At 39.9% G+C, this 16,278-nt stretch overlaps 1 non-coding gene across 1 annotated transcript; it reads left to right on the plus strand.

Annotated features, from left to right (window-relative positions):
• Window positions 1-15,862: 15,862 nt before the first annotated feature.
• On the plus strand, window positions 15,863-15,969 carry LOC145560887 (small nucleolar RNA R71). Its single transcript, XR_014093482.1, has one exon. It is a non-coding gene; the product is annotated as a small nucleolar RNA R71 (small nucleolar RNA).
• Window positions 15,970-16,278: the final 309 nt, after the last annotated feature.

Below are 16,278 nucleotides of genomic sequence, written 5' to 3' on the forward strand. Positions count from 1 at the left end.
CCCAGTGATGAGTACCTTTCACGTCGAATCATAATCAAATGAAACGAAAGTGTGGAAAGGTCTAGTGTTGCGGAAAGTTTTATTTCTTTTCTTTTCTCTTCTCCCTGTTTTTGAAAACTTTATTTTAAGAAAACAGCCAATCCAGTTTGGTTGGTCCATGATATGGGTCCAATAGTGGTGTAGTTGGATGGGGCTTGCAAAGACCTTTCCAACGATATATTATAAGCCCAATTCCGATGAATATTGAGGAAGTTATGGCCAATTTACTAAACTGGGCCCGGTTTGAGCTTTAAGTACGGCCCAATGATCTAGGGGAGGGCCTAATATGATTTATCATTCCTAATGTAATTAGGAATGGTTTTGGTCTTCTAGAACATTCTAGAAGGTTTTATCATTCTTAATTCAATTAGAATTCTTCAGAGTTTTAATTAGATCAAATAGCATTTTCGACTGAAATTATATTATTTTATCTGCCAGTACAGGAATTTTATCAGATTTTCGAAAACGCGTTAAAATCCGGTTTGGCGCCTGGAACCAGGATTGGCGCCAGACGCCAGCCATTGGCGCCTGGCGCTAGCCACTGGTCCTGGCGCCAATGAGCCAGGTCTGGCGCCAAGTTAGTTTTGCGATCTTCAGACTCTGTTTTGATAAATTATCTTTTTTGGATGTTTTTCTCTATAAATATCGTATCATAAACTCCGTTTTGATGGACGGATTATCAATATTCATTCACCATTCATTCATCTACATCTATTATTCACCAATTTCTTTTATTCTGAAGTTTTAATAAATTTCGTTTTCAATCATCATCTACAATCATCAATCGTCAACAATTACTTTATGAATTATTGATCTTTTAGCATTCTTTCTAAACTTTGCTCTTTAATACATAATTCCGCATTCACAAGATCTAGAAACACCTAGCCATATTCGAAGTTGCCTTCGCCCTAGACGTGAAAGGTTTTAATTTCTGAGGGTTTGGTCCCAAATCTCTCTTTCAATTATTTAATTTAATTGTTTTGATTATTATTTTCCTTGAAGTTACTAACGTGTGTATTTTGTTATTAGAAAGAGGTACGAGGCATCAAAGTAAGTACTTTAATTGATTTTATTGATATTATGATGTAGAAATCATGTTTATATTGTTATTATGATATTCCTAGTATCATGTCTAGGTTAATTTTAATATTAAATATGATTGCTATGATGCCTTTTATTCTCTTCCTAATATTTATTCATGTTAGTATCATGTTAGGGTTAAAGACTTGATTTTTATTGCTTAGTGACATGCTAGGGTTTGTTATTAATCTTGTTAGTATCATGCCTAGGATCTTGCTATGCTTTAACATGATTATGATTGATATTATTTTTATTATAATTATTATTCATGATATTGATTATTTATTATGTTGCTTGATATTTATTTATTGCTTGATCACCTTTATTGCATGTTAAAGGGAATTGGTATTTGCAATCACGCTTAATAAGATAATTAATAATCTTGTTTAGGGTTAACTGTGATTATAATTCAAGTGATCGCCAATAATAGTTTGTTTGTGCATTAAATTCAACCAACATAGATTAAACAGGTTTAGGGTTAATCCTATTGATTGCATGTTATTCAGAAAGCGCACATGAATACGAGCAGAATAAAGTAGAGGCCTATTATTAGGGCAGGTTCAATCTCTTTTAGGTTGGATTTGTACCATCATCCCCGAACCCTTATTTGGTTCATGACCTTATGGAGTTGACGATCTCTTGGATCGTTAGGGGGTGTAACCTTCGCCTCGTGAACGGTTTACAAGTTCCTTAAAAACTTGTTGGCGACTCTTTTGCTCTATCTTCTTCCCTTTTGTACGCCACCGTACTTTATTGTATGATCACAGTGGGGTTCAAGATAGTGGGATTAAATAAGGCTTGAAACTATTCCCTACAGTTTTTGGCGACTCCACTGGGGAGGATTTCTATTTTAATTCCTGAATTTGTTTCGGTAATGATTTAGAATGAGTGGATGAGACTCGAAAAGTTCTAAGTATTTCATGTGCGTAATTTTGATTAACATTGTGGCATATGCATAAAAAGCTTCTCATTGGAAAGACCATCCGTAATGAGTCAAAAACATAAGGATTTTACACGTAGGAAATTTGAGAAATGTCTTTCACAACTAGGACTGAAATAACACCACGCAAAACTGGATGATTTTATTGAGCACAGAAAGCTGCTGAGGCATGTGGGAAGTAGCGTCAGGGGCCAGAGCTTGGCGCCATACTTTTAGCCGTAGCGCCAGACGCCAGTATTGGCACCAGGCGCTACAGTTAAAAGTTGGCGCCAGTCTCTGTTTGCTGGCGCCAATTTCCCCCAATACCGAGCCAGAAATATGCGTTCTAATTTCGACCGGTTTTTTGTATTGTTTGCTCGATCCTACTTCCTGATTGAATTTTTTCTCATTTTTCTGAAACCCATATGTGTTCTACATATGGACATAACCCTCTGGGAATTCATGCTCTATCTACTCGATTGAACGCTCCTGGCAACAAAGGGTACATTTGAGAGGTTGAATTCACGAAACCATGGAAGTGAGTTTTTTTTTTTTCTAAAAAAAAACTCGCGGTGTTCTATCCACACGCGTTAACCCTTCACGGTTAGGCTTCTACGCGGTGCATCTGAACAATTAACCATGGACCCTATTTGACTAAACCATATCCCGAACTTTAGAGAACTAGAGCCATGGTTAGGTTACGAACTCATTGCATCATATTGTGCCTACTTGCCTAATTGTGCATTATTTGTTGTGCATATATATCCTATGCTCCTCCTAACCGTTTGTTGATTTGTGTTGAGATTTAAATTAATGACTTAAAGAACTTTGCCTAATTAATTAATTAATTAATTAATTCGGGTCCATAACGTTTTTTTCTTCTTTTAATCGGAATTGACCTAGTACGAATTTAGGCATACCCCGGTTGACTAATAATACCAAAAACAGTCCCGGATCGAGGCTCCAAAGTTGGTGCCAAAATCTGAGCTGTAGCGCCACTGTATGGTGTGTAGCGCCAGACATTTACTAAAAAGTCTGGCGCCAACCACCATATTGTGACGCCAGTCCTGTCGCTTGGCCGACAGTTCGGATTATTTGTCGAGTCAAAACCTAATGTCTAATTAATCAGTTTCCTGTTAATTTTGCCGGCAATAATGCTTAATTGAATTAATATTCGAGTTTAGGCACTAAGTCCCATGGTCTTACACAAGAGTCCAAACATGTCACCTACACTCACTAATCTTAGCACACACTTTGAGTACACGTCACCATGACCATGTCGTAGGTCCATGCATGAGTCGATCTTTCCGTCATTTGAGTTGGGGGATACATTCTATTCCTAATTCTTCATATCCCTCCATCTAAATCTTCTTTCACATTTTATTCCAATTTTCCTTCATTCCTCCATCCATTGCATGTTGAATAAAGTTTGAGTTAAATAATTAATGATAAGTATCCCCAAATTCCTTTCCCACAGTACTTGGTCGAGGAGAGAAGGGCGATTAATCAAGGACAACCTCTTTATTCAAGTCTCGCTTTTTGATAAACCGATTCGTCAGAAGAGGAAGGCTAAGAAGATAATGGCAACTCAAGAAGAAGTCAATGAGTTTAGGAACCAATTGGTTACCATGACTGAAACACTGAAGCTACTCACCCTCAAGGTTGATGATCCCGTGAAGCAACAACAGATGGATCTCATGCAAGAGAGTCTAAGCAAGCTATCTAGTGACTATAAATTTCAGGGCATGAGTTCGCAAGGGGTCTCGCTGGACAAAGAACTTCTTCCGCATAAGTTCAACGCCACTGACATCCCTAAATTCAAGGCAACAGACAACCCTTACTTCCATCTAAGAGCTTTTGAAACTATAATGAACATTAAGGGTATCGATAAGAAGGTTTTCCCCTCTCTGTTCCCACTATCTCTTGAAACCGTTTGCCAACAATGGTTCTTCTCCCTTGACAAGGAGAAAACCTCTACCTGGGAATCGATAGCAAACGCTTTCGTTGATAGGTACAAGTGCAATATTCAAGTTGAAACCGATCATAGACAACTTGAGATGCTAAGACAAAAAGAGAATGAAGGCTTTACTTCTTTCTTTAATAAATGGAGAGAAACTTCCGCCAAGATGATTGAGGTCCCCACCGAAAAATAATCCGTGAGGATGTTTATCAAGAATCTCCAAGAAAAGTATTCAAAGCACTTAAAATATCAACACAACTTGAATACTTTCAAGGCCGTCTATGACATAGGTATCGAGATCGAAGATGACCTCGCAAAGCAAAAAGCTACTAACAATAGCAACCACGGTGGCTGGAAAGGAAAGAAGAGCGACAATCCTTCTTCTTCCGAAAGCGCCCACTCTAGTAATAATGTTAGTACCTTTGACCATAATGACGTCTTAGCCATGGACAATCAAGGATCTAAAAGGAAACCCAGGCGAGAGTTCACATCCATTGGAATGACCTACGATGCTGCTTTCGATCGTCTTTATGATCGAGGATTAATCAAACCTATTGGCCCTACCGAGGATCCAACACCAGAAAATCGATCTTCGAGATGGAATCCAAATTCCTATTGCAAGTACCATCGAGGAAACGGTCATACCACCGATGAATGTTACAGGTTTCAAAATCTCATTCAAGATCTCATAGAAGCAAATAAGATCCCATTGCCTCTAGCTAGCGAGAAGACTGGATGATGTCGGAGCAAACAACACAAGACAAGAGGCGAGCTTCAATGACAAGATTTCATGACCTCTTTTGTCTATTTTTTTTTCTTTTTTTTCCTTTCCCCAATAAGTCTAGCATAGGCACCTTTTCTTTTCCTTTAAATTATTTTGTAGTTTTTCTTTTCTTTTCCCTTTTTAATAAAATGAGCATTTATTTCCTTGCATATGATCATTTCATTAAAAAAAATAAAAATCCATGTCGAATTAAGCACAAGGTATACTAATGATTTGAGGCACCCCTTGTAGCCACATCATATCTCCTTTCGCCCTTCAATTATACGATCTTTTCTTCATAAACCCTTTGAGCCTCGTCTAACGATAGACCTTTCTTTTTTCAACCTACATATATCTAACCTTGGGATGGGATGGTGTGCAACTTATGCAATTTTCAATTTCATAAAAAGCTTGAGTAATTCAAAAAATAGCAAAAATAAGCAAAAGCAAAAATAAATAAAAGTGTACAAAAGGGTAAGTGTTCCAATGTCTATGATGTGAAAATATCTTTGATAAGAACACGTCTCAGATTGAGTCTCTTATCGAGTGCTTGATAGAGCGTCGCCAACCTATCAAATAATAGACCTAACTCGATCCTGCTAAACTAGTAGCAAGGGCAAGAAAGGGTCGAACCCATGAGAGGCGTTGAATCAACCACCAAATGTTAGTGTTTAAACAAGCTAGATTAAGTCGGGTTTTTGGAATTGGTATTATGTCACACCGATCTAATTCAAATCAATTAATTCTAAGAGGTGATTAACGATATTAAGAAGATCTAGGATATGGGTTACACCGCTCAACTTCATCACAAATAACGATTAGCATACATAGCAATGGTAAAATGGGAGATAAATTAGGGGAAGTTACCTAAGGCACCCTACTACTCTCTCAAGCTAGAGGGATTACTTGACATCAAGAACATAACCTACTCTCGTGATTATGGGCAAGAAACAAGTGTTAAAGCATTATCACGGTAACATACAATTCCCTTGACTAGAAGTTCCTATTCTCATGGCAAATCAAGTCAATTAAGCATAAGGAGCCCTCTCAAGTTCATCTCTCGATCCTTCGTTGAAAAAGCTAGATAAATAATTCAAGCAATGGCCAATTACAAGAATTAACAATTAATTCACTTAAACTCAACTAATTAACATCCCACAATTACCAAATTAATACATGCAACAAGCTATTGGTGACTACATTGAGGGTTCACCCAAACCCCAGAAATTAGACTACTCACAATCCATGGAGATTAAAGCAATTAAGTGTTTCAAGTAATTCATGACCAAATTAAAACTAGGAATTAAGTAGAAATTAACAATCTAAGCATGCAAATAACAATTAACAATGAAGAATAATAAGTATTAAAGCAAGAAAGAGGGAAGAGAAAGAGTAAGAAATGGTTACTAGAAGCTTCAACTTGAATAACAATGGTGGAACTTGTTCTACAAAGATTTGGATTGAAATTTCCAAGCAAATAACTAAAATCTACAATTACAAGCTAGTGTTTTTTGGAGTATTTTTGAGCTACCAACTAAGAGAAATAGATTTCTGGAATAATAATGGCCACCCCCTTCAAAAACGTCCAAAGGGGCTATTTAAAGGACCCCCAAAAAGAAAGGACGGAGAAAACAAGAGAAGTCGCAAAACTGACTCTGCACGGACGTGCCAAATTCTGCACGTCCGTGCAGAGGGTGGCAGTAGCTCGATTTCAGACTCAGGCCAGTCTGCACGGCCGTGCAACATCTGCACGTCCGTGCCAAACTATGCACGACCGTGCAGAATGCTGCACGTCTGTGCTGTCTGGGGCAGAAACTCTCCTTCAGTTTTGGCCGTGCTGCACGGCCGTGCTAAGGCATGCACGACCGTGCAGCCCTCCCTCGGGGCTCTAACGACTCCAAAACGCTTCCTCCTTGCCTCGTGGGTCCCGCATGATGCTCCCCTTGCCTTGCACTCGTCGCTCCATCACCAAAGGTGCTCGGATCATCGTCATTTTCACCTGAAAAGTGCATCAAAAACACGAACACCTCGTGAAGCACGTAATACACAAAATTACATAAAAATAAGGTAAGATAGAGCAAGTAAGTGGATAAAGACACGGAAACAAGCCCTAAAAGTACCCTAAAATCATGTTTGATAACAAGTTATCAAATCCCCCCAAGCTAAGCTCTTGCTCGTCCTCGAGCAAACTAACAATAATAAATAGGAGAGGGACTAAATTGTAGCGAAGAGTGAGAGCAAGGACTATGCCAAAATCGGGAAGCAAAAGCACACTAATCCAAACAATCACTTTTAGCAAAAGTGAGAAGCCGTTTAAACCTATAAGTCGCCTAATAGGACGAGTTCATCTCTCGTGAGGGTTTCCAAAGAGAAACACCCACAACTCCAACAACCAAAATATCTATTTACAATCAAAACATGCTTCCAAAGAAAACAAAAGTTTTTAGCCCAAGTCAACCTATCGGGATGTGAACACAAGCAAGAAAAGAGAGCAATTTGCGGAAATCAAATCATACTAGTGTACACATGAGTTAGAGACCAAGAAGCAACTAAACAAGATTGCAAAGGGACGCTAACTTAAACTTTTTACTAGTTCATTAGAACACACTTAGTCACTCCCAAGTCGTGGCACATTTTTATTTTCGGTTATAAAATAGTGGAGTACAAGTCCACCTCCCAAGATACACCAACAAACTCCTTCCACTAAACTCCACTATGAGATTTTTACAAGATGAACTAAAATATATACATAATGTGGGAGGCGTCCACAAATTGACCTCAAAAGAAAAAGAATTTTTATGGTTTTTTTTTTGATAAAGTTCTTGAATTTTGAACTTTATTTATTGCTCCGCCTTTTTTGACTGTTGAGCGGCATTTTTTTTTTTTTTTTTTTTTTTTTTTTTTTTTTTTTTAATAATTAATAATTACTAGAGGATAAAAGAGTGGTTTATTTTACCACTTATTTAACAAGCAATAACCTACTAAATCTCAAGTGAAGCTTCGCTTTGGGAAGAGTGGAGGCAAATCAAGGGCACAAGGGACCGCAAACCAACTGAAACATATCCTACTTCAAGTGTGCTTAGACAAGTTCATGAACTAACCGTGCAATTGAACATTCATCGACTTAATTACAAGCATGCACCTAAGCAATCAAGTTTAATAAACTCCTAAATGTACCGAACCCTTGCATACACTTTCTTTTAAGGAAATCTTACTCATCACTCAACGATCAAGCAAGTAATTCACATAGGTATCGTCATATAGGAATCATTCTTGGGCATTTTTTTTCTTTTTCATCATTTTTTTTATTTATTTATTTATTTATTTATTTTTTTTATTATTATTTTTTTAGCATATATACAAAATTAGAGTAAGAGTTAAATTAAACTAAAAGAGGAGAAGATAGAAACTAAATTAAACTAAAAAAAAGGAGAAGAAAAATTTGGATTTATGGGAAGATTGGATTTTTGGGTTTGGATTAACGGGAAACAAGCAAGGGAACAAATCAAACAAAAACAACACAACCAAATCACAACCAACACAACAAGTTCCAATGAGCACAACCAACTCACAAGATATCCAAATCACAACCCCCCCCCAAGCTATCACTAACATTGTCCCCAATGTTAAGCATGAAAATCATAAGGAGGGGCAAAGAAGGAGTACCTCATTGGTTGGGATCGTGGGGGCTTGAGCCTCCCGGGTAGAATTGCCGATAGGCGTTCCGGAACTCTCCGAGGTCCCCACGAAGACCTTCAAAACTCTCCCTCATTTGGGTGAAGGCCGTAGTCATTGTTTCATTCGACCTCCTCACCTCCCCGAACTCGGTTTGGAGATTTTGAAAGTTTGTGTTCATCATTTGGAAGTTGGTGTTCATTTGGTGGAAATATTGCTCGTAGGAGAACGAGCTTGTACCAACTTCCGGTTCTCCAAATTGGAATCCTTGTTGTTGTTGGAAAGCCCCTTGGAAGGATTGCTCTCCTTGGAAATGGTGAGGATGTGGTTGCTCCTCTTGATGTTGTCCATGTGGTTGATGGGGGTGTTCTTGATGATGTTGGGCTTGAGGTTGCTCCTCCCCTTCCTCTTCTTCCTCCTCGTCATCTACTCCACCCGGTTGCCAATTGTAATCCGACTCAAAGATCCAGTTGGATGCGTCGTAGATGACGGTGTTCATTGGATTTGGGAGGTCGGCGTATCGGGCACCACTCACGTACCAAATGAGTGTGTTTCCTCTACCCTGCTCCACCCATTGCATGTTTTTGATTGTGGCTAAATCGATCCTTGTTGAACCTGGGAGAGCCTCAAGACCTGAAAAATCAACCTCAAGAAAAGTAGCAATAAAAGTAATCATGCCTCCTATAGCTATCCCTCCCTTCCCCTTGGCCACGTCCTCTAAGTGATCAACCAACCATGCGCCAAGGTCTAGTCTATCATCCCCCTCGCAAAGATGCCATAGAAAAAGCAACTCGCGATTAGACACAACTCCCGCGCTATCTCCTCTAGCGAAGATAGTGTTAGCAATGAGCCTATGGGCGAGTCTAAAGGCGGGGTGAATGATGGCTGTGGCCTTGTCCGATCTAGGGTCTCTTACAAAAAGTCCGGTAATTTTTCTCCAAAAACTACCGGCTTGGTAATTCCTAGATGGCTTGTCTTTAGGGCCAAACCTTTTTCCTACGGGCCACCTAAAGCAACGGTTTACTTGTTCTATTGTCATGCGGTGCTCATGGTCCATAAGCTGGAAGGTCATGTACCTAGGTGCATTGTTGTTATCCCGATGAACGTATAGGGATGAGAGAAATTCTACGGTGAGCCTTTTATAAGTTAATGCATGCATTTCAAGCCAATAAGGGATACCGGTAGAGTAGAAAATTTGTTTCACATCGTTCTCAACCCCTAATCTTTCCGCAATTCCTTCGTCATAGAACTTAGTTGGTTTTAACTTCCTAGTTACTATTGACTCATGTTTAATGCGGTGTTCATTTTTTTGGTAATGGATTCCAAGGGAAGTTGTCATGGGTGGGACATTGCTAGGTTGTCCAACTTCTAATTGCCTAGGTTGCCTAGGTTGCCTAGTTGAGGTGTTTCGGGTAGGGTTTCTCCTAGACATGATTGATTAAATTATCCAAACAAAGTCCACAAAGCACACAATAATCACAACTTACACAACCAAGGCTCTAAGTCACACCTCCTAAAATCAACCAAACAATAGTCCACAACAATTAATACCAACAAGGTCAATTAGTCTCAACCACCAAACAAGAACAACCAAAACCAATCAACAAAATTTTTTTTTTTTTTTTTTTTTTTTTTTTTTTTTTTTTTTTTTTTTTTTTTTTTTTTTTTTTTTTTTTTTTTTTTTTTTTTTTGCTCAAAATCACAAATCAACACACCAAATCAACAATTTCAACCAAAAACAACAAAAAACATCAACTAAAATCAACTAAGAACAAGTAGTAAAGAGTGAGAGTTGGAGAGATTATACCCAATGAATCGTGGGTGTAAAACCCGCAAATGAACTCCACTAACGTTCCTTGTTGTTGATTGAAGCTCCTAGAACACCCAATTTGCCCAAAATTTGAAGATTCAAGAAACCCCCAATTTGATTTTTAAGTTAGGGTTTATGGGGTTTTGATGAATTTGTGGGAGTTTTAGGTAGAAAAGGTTAGTAATTTGTTGTTGTTGTTGTTAGAAAGTGAAGGATTTTCAATTTTTGTGGAAATATTTGAAGATTTGATGGAGTTTTGAGGAGATTAGAGAAGGTTTGAAGGGAGGAAGAAGAAGAGTTAGAGAGAGAGAGAGGCGAGAGGAGAGAGAGTGATTTTTTTTTTTTTTTTTTTTGTTTTGAGCCGTGCAAAACTGCACGTAAATGCCTCTTCCTCGACGTGCACGGACGTGCAGAAACAGGCACGGACGTGCAAGACTAAGCACGGACGTGCCAAATTCTGCACGTCCGTGCAAAGGGAGGCAGAAACTTTCCTCGATTTTTCCAGTTCTGCACGGACGTGCCAACTTCCGCACGCCCGTGCAGTCTTCCAGACCTGCACTTCACGATTTTTTTTTTTTTTTTTTTTTTTTTTTTTTTTTTTTTTTTTTTTTTTTTTTTTTTTGAAGAGAAAATAATAGGGATATTGTTATGAGTTCATAATTGGTGAATATGCGTCATAACAAATCCCATTAATTTATTTCTTACTTCTCTCATTCATCAATTTTTCTCAAAAATGCGCGGGTTGCCTCCCGGAAGCGCTCTTTTATTGTCACTAGCTTGACCATATTTCAAAATCAACCATGAGGGACATCAAATTCATCCAAATGAATTACCTTTGTTTCTTCTTGAACAAAACCATCAAAGTATGCCTTCAACCTTTGGCCATTAACCTTGAATGGTTCTCCTCTCTCATTGGAAATCTCAATGGCACCATAGGGGAAAACCTTTGTGACGGTAAAAGGGCCACTCCATCTTGATTTTAACTTACCCGGAAACAACTTCAACCGGGAGTTAAACAACAAGACCTTGTCACCCTCCTTGAACTCTCTTTTGTTGATGTGCTTGTCATGCCATGCTTTGGTTTTCTCCTTGTAAATCTTTGCACTCTTATATGCATCTAACCTCAATTCTTCCAAGGCATGAAGGTCGAGCATCCTTTTTTCACCCGCGGCTTGGATATCAAAATTTAAGGTTTTGATAGCCCAATGAGCACGATGTTCAAGTTCCACCGGTAAATGGCAAGACTTCCCATAGACAAGCTTGTAAGGGGTGGTGCCAATGGGAGTTTTGAAGGCGGTGCGGTAGGCCCATAAAGCATCATCCAATTTTGATGACCAATCCTTCCTTGACCTATCTACCGTCTTCTCTAAGATCACTTTGATCTCCCTATTTGAAATCTCGGCTTGACCACTTGTTTGAGGGTGGTAAGCCAATGACACCTTGTGCCTAACACCGTACTTTTCAAGAAGAGCCTTGAAAGACCGCTTTGCAAAATGCGATCCCCCATCACTTATGACGGCGCGGGGCACTCCAAACCTTGGGAAAATGACTTTTTTGAACAACTTGACCACTACCTTAGCATCATTTGTAGGAGATGCAACCGCTTCCACCCACTTTGACACATAATCAACGGCCACTAAAATGTATTTATTCCCAAAAGAAGAAGGGAAAGGTCCCATAAAGTCAATTCCCCATACATCAAAAATTTCCAACTCAAGAATATTGTTCAATGGCATTTCACTTCTCTTTGTCAAATTACCGGTTCTTTGACACCGGTCACAAGCTTTAACGAACCCCCAAACATCTTTGAACATTGAGGGCCAAAAGAATCCACATTGCAAAATTTTCGCCAATGTCTTGTTACTACTCATATGCCCTCCACAAGGTGAGGAGTGACACATAGCAATAACATCATGAATCTCATCATCGGGGACACACCTTCTAAAAAGGCCATCAACACCTTGTTTGAAGAGCAAGGGGTCATCCCAAAAATATTGATGAACATCATGTAAGAACTTCCTCTTTTGTTGATAGGTGAGGTCGGGAGGGAGTATAGAGCAAGACAAATAGTTTGCGATATCCGCAAACCAAGGAGCCGGAGCTTGAATGATTGCAAACAATTGATCATCCGGGAATGAATCATCAATTGGCAAACCCCCAAGTTCTTCATCAAAGACCGGTAGCCGTGAAAGATGATCGGCTACTACATTTTCGGCACCCTTCTTGTCCCGAATCTCAATATCATAGTCTTGTAAGAGCAAGACCCACCTTATCAACCTTGGCTTGGCATCTTTCTTGGACAATAGGTACTTCAAAGCCGAATGGTCGGTGAAGACTATGACTTTGGAACCCACCAAATAAGATCTAAACTTCTCAATAGCATGGACAATGGCTAGAAACTCTTTCTCGGTTGTTGTGTAGTTCCTTTGTGCTTCATCTAATGTTTTGCTAGTGTAGTAGATGGCATGAAGCTTCTTGTCCTTTCTTTGCCCAAGGACGGCTCCAACGGCATAATCCGAAGCATCACACATGAGCTCAAAAGGGAGCTCCCAATTCGGTGGTTGAATGATAGGAGCCGTGATCAAAGCTTCCTTCAACCTATCAAAAGCTAGCAAACAATCGTTAGTAAACACAAAAGGGGCATCTTTTACCAACAATCGAGTGAGCGGCTTAGCGATTTTAGAAAAATCTTTTATGAACCGGCGGTAAAAACCCGCGTGTCCAAGAAAGCTCCTTACCCCCTTCACATTAGTGGGGGGAGGGAGGCGCTCAATGACCTCAATTTTGGCACGATCAACCTCAATGCCCCTACAAGAAACAACATGACCCAACACAATACCTTCTTCTACCATAAAATGACATTTTTCCCAATTAAGCACAAGGTTCACCTCTTGACATCTTTTCAGCACTTTCACCAAGTTTTTAAGGCATATGTCAAAAGATGAACCACAAACCGAAAAGTCATCCATGAATACTTCAATTGATGATTCAAGCATGTCGGAAAAAATAGACATCATACACCTTTGAAATGTAGAAGGTGCATTACATAATCCAAATGGCATCCTTCGATAAGCGAAGGTACCAAAAGGGCATGTGAATGTAGTCTTTTCTTGATCCTCGGGTAGGATTGGGATTTGGAAAAATCCCGAATACCCATCCAAGAAACAATAGTGACTATGTGATGCTAGTCTTTCCAAAATTTGATCAATAAAGGGGAGTGGAAAGTGGTCTTTCCGGGTGGATTTATTTAATTTTCTATAATCAATGCACATTCTCCACCCGGTGACCGACCTTGTAGAAATGGTCTCACCTTTATCATTCTTGACAATGGTCATGCCTCCTTTTTTTGGAACTACTTGAACCGGGCTAACCCACTTACTATCGGAAATAGGGTAGATTATGCCCGCTTCAAGGAGTTTCAAAACCTCTTTTTTAACAACCTCTTTCATATTGGGGTTGAGCCTTCTTTGATGCTCAATAGAGGAAGCATGTTCATTATCAAGTAAAATTTTATGCATGCATATTGTGGGACTTATCCCCTTAATGTCATCAATTGTATAACCAATGACACTTCTATACTCCCTCAATACAACTAGGAGTTTCTCAAGAGAAGTGTCATCAAGCTTGGCATTGACAATAACGGGATAAGTCTCACTATCATCAAGAAAAGCATATTTAAGCAAAGGGGGAAGGGGTTTAAGTTCAACCTTAGGAGGAGGCGTAGTACTCTCCTCTTTTACCTCCACTTCAAGTACTTCAAACTCCTTTGCCTTGCTATGTAGAGGTTGGTCAAGCAACAACTTGTACCCTTTAGCTTCTTCACCATCATCATACAAGTTTCCCGTGAGGGTTGCTTGTAAAGTATCCTTGCTACCATTCACTTTCTTCAATTCTCCTATGTCTCTTTCAAGAGTATCGGTTCTATTGATTTCCTCATACAAAGGCTTCTTCATAGCTTGTGAGAATGAGAATGAAATTTTCTCATCTCCCACATTCAAAGTGAGCTTGCCTTGTTTCATGTCAATCACCACTCCCGCGGTGTTCAAAAATGGTCTTCCCAAAATAAGAGGCACCTTGTCATCCTCTTCCATCTCCATTACTACGAAATCACATGGTACAAAAACTCTTCCAACTTGTACCGGCACATCTTCAAGAATTCCCAATGGTAATCTAACCGAGCGGTCGGCTAGTTGAATGGACATCCTTGTTGGTTTCATCTCACCAACCTTCAAGTTCCTTGCAATAGAAAGGGGCATCAAGCTTACACTTGCCCCAAGATCACACAAAGCATCCATAGCTTCCATATCACCAATCTTCACCGGTATTGCATAGCTACCCGGGTCACCAAGCTTTCGGGGAAGCTTGTTTTGAATGATTGCACTCACCTCCATTGGAAGGGAGATGGTTGCACTCTCTTCAAGCCTACTCTTGTTGGATAAGAGATCCTTTAGAAATTTTGCATAGGTAGGCATTTGTGACATAGCATGAAGAAAGGGGATGTTTACTTGAAGTCCTCTCATAACTTCAAGAAACTTTGAAAACTTCTCATTGAGCTTCTTCTCCACCAACCTATGAGGGAAAGGAATTGGTGGTTTGTACACCCTCATGGGAGGCTTCTCAACCTCAACTTCAACTCCCTCATCTCTCTTTGTGGCTCCCTCACCACTCTTTTCTTTCTCTTTTCTCTCAACTCCTACAACCTCATTCTCAAAGTCACCCTCATCTCTCACTTCAACTCCCTCATTTCTCTTTTGTGGCTCATCTTCACTCATAACCGGGCCTTCATACCCTCTCCCCGATCTCAAGGTGATAGCCTTGATATGCTCCTTTGGGTTCACTACCGTTGAGCTTGGAAAGTGACCACTAGCATTGGAGGTGGAGCTCCCAACTTGTTGAGCAATTTGAGCCAATTGGCTCTCAATTATCTTATTATGCGCTTGAAGTTGTTGAATGTTAGAGCTCATCTCGGCATTGCTCTTCCCTTGTTGATTTATAAAAGATTCAAGAGCGGTTTCAAGGGAAGTCTTTTGAGGTGGAGGAGGTGGTTGATTGAATTGTTGTTGCCTTTGTTGGTTAGGATGGCGGTATGGGGCTTGTTGATTTTGATGTGGAGGGGGTTGGTTGTAGTTGTTTTGAGGAGGATGGTTATAGTTGGATTGATTTTGGTTGGATGGTCTCCACCCTTGGTTTTGCTTCCACCCTTGATTGAATGGTTGGTCATTCCTTTGGTTCATGACCGCAACTTGCTCCGTGGTAGCGTTGCAATATGAGGCCATGTGATCGTTACCCCCACAAGTCTCACAAGACATAACTTGTGGTTGTTGTTGAGAGGTAGAGGGACCGGAAGAAGATGTCGCTTGGTCTAGCTTGTGAGCTAACATATCAAATTTTGAGGCAATAAGATCTATTGCACTCAAGTCATACATACCCTTCTTCTTTGGTTGGTTCTCTCTTCGATCATACCGGTAGGCATAATGCCTAGCAACTTCCTCAATCATACTTTCGGCTTCTTCTACCGGTAGCTTTTTAAGGCTACCTCCCGCTCCATTATCAAGGTTGGTCCTCGAAGTAGGAGTAAGACCGTCGTAGAAGCTTTGAATAATCATCCATGAAGGCAATCCGTGGTGTGGACACTTCCTCTTGTAGTCCTTGAATCTCTCCCATGCTTCACCCAAGGTTTCATCATCCTCTTGAGTGAAGCTTGTGATCTTCCTTCTCAATTCCGCGGTCTTCTCGGGTGGACAATACTTCCCAAGAAAGGCTTTTGTAACCTCTTCCCATGTTGTCAAGGACCCTTCTTTCACGGACCTCAACCAATATTTAGCCTTGTCCCTAAGAGAAAACCGGAACATATGCATCCAAATGAATTCCTCCGTGAGATTGTTTTGCTTGATGGTAGTGCACAACTCAAGGAAATTGTCTAAATGAGCTAGAGGGCACTCATTTACACTCCCCCCGAATTGTTCACTTTGGATCATCCTTATGAGTTGAGGAGAGAACTCATAGTTGTTTGCATTGGTGGTGGGAAGAAG

This window comes from Chenopodium album, chromosome 9 (genome assembly GCF_948465745.1).
Source record: "Chenopodium album chromosome 9, dcCheAlbu1.1, whole genome shotgun sequence".
NCBI classification, from domain to species: domain Eukaryota; kingdom Viridiplantae; phylum Streptophyta; class Magnoliopsida; order Caryophyllales; family Amaranthaceae; genus Chenopodium; species Chenopodium album.